The sequence below is a fragment of the Capricornis sumatraensis genome, chromosome 8 (assembly GCF_032405125.1).
Source record: "Capricornis sumatraensis isolate serow.1 chromosome 8, serow.2, whole genome shotgun sequence".
NCBI lineage: Eukaryota > Metazoa > Chordata > Mammalia > Artiodactyla > Bovidae > Capricornis > Capricornis sumatraensis.
This window is the reverse complement of record NC_091076.1, coordinates 95,090,059-95,091,743: the sequence shown is the minus strand read 5'-3', so window position 1 is coordinate 95,091,743 and position 1,685 is coordinate 95,090,059.

Here is a 1,685-nt window from a genome sequence, read left to right as displayed (position 1 = left end):
CCCCACAGCCTATGGGATCTTAGTTTCCTAATCAGGGATCCAACCCATGTCCCCTGCACTGGAAGGTGATTTCTTAACCACTGGACCACCAAGGAAGTCCCTAAAAGGTATCATTTTAAACTGACATTATATTAGTTACTATTCCCTGGTGGCTCAGATGATAAAGAATCTGCCTAAAATGCAGGAGACCCGGCTTCAATCCCTGGACCAGGAAGATTCCCCTGGAGAAGGGAATGGCTACCCACCCCCATATTCTTGCCTTGAGAATTCCATGGACAGAGGAGCCTGGCAGGATACAGTCCTTGGGGTTGCAAAGAATCAGACACAACTGAGTGATTAACACACTTCACTACATTAGTTTATTAGTAGGCATAGTTTATCCATCCTGGTAGATAAGGGGAGGGAAGGCAGAATGGCATAGAGTTGAAATTGAATAAGGAATATATTGAGGGGAACAGCAGGGGAATAAAGTTAGAAGATGGAACCTGGGAAGCCACTAGGAACAGATCTGAAGTGGTGGACAATGGGGAGTCACAGCAGGTTCCTGATCTGAGGAACGGTTTTTGAGCCAATTCAGTTCAACACATATTTACTGAAGACCGATGCATCGCAGCGATGAAAAGCTGCCCTCTTAACAGACAGCCTCAGGGTGCTGTGTGTTAAGAGATGAGGCAGTGAACTAGGAATTGCAGTGAGTGGAGAGGAAGCATTTCATCAGGGCCTTGAAGGATGGGTGTGATTTGACCGGCAGAGGCAGGAGAGACACATTGCTGTAGGCAGGACAGCCTTGGGTCTAGACTCACAAGATGTGGGATGGTCTAGGACAATGGGAGTCGTACAGAAGGGTGTCTGCTGGGAAGTGGGGAAAATTAAGAGCAAAAAAAAGGTAAGCGGGGGCTGGATTGCAAGGACTGAGAGCCAGATAACACGAGTATACTTATCAGTAGGCAATGGAAAGTTTTGAGCGATAGAGAATCACAACAGACAATAGGAAGGATCATAATAGAAATGACAGGAAGCGAGAGGAAATGGTGGGACATCACTGGGGCGCTGCCGGAAAAGGGGGCCGAAGGGAGGCCACAGGCAGGCCATTATGGAGACAGGATCCACGTGACTTGAGTGAGCAGGGGAGAGGAAGCCAGGACACTCCTGAGAGGGATGGTGATGTCATCAACAGAGCGAGATGCACAAGGCACAGGTTTGGGGGACTACTTACAGGTAGCAGCTTCCCTGATAGCTCAGTAGGTAAGGAATCTGCCTGCAATGCAGGAGACCCCGGTTTGACTCCTGGGTCAGGAAGATATGCTGGAGAAGGGATAGGCTACTGGAGAAGGGATAGGCTACCCACTCCAGTATTCTGGCCTGGAGAATTCCATGGACTCCATGGTCCATGGAGTCACAAAGTCGGACACGACCGAGTGACTTTCACTTTCTTTCACTTTTAGAGGCAGCAAGAATTCGGAAATGCTCTCTGGGCCCCTGGAAATTCCAGTTTGCAGCTCAGGCTCGAGGTCAGAGCTGAAGGTGTTCATGTGGAAGTGAACAGTCAAGAAGGACAACTAACAGGGCTAGATGCCCCTCAGATAAAATTAACTGGCCAAAGTTAACACTCCTCTTCCTCCCAGAACCTGTCTCCTCCTATGGCTCATGACCTCGGCAGTATCAGCAGGGATTCGCCGCCCCCA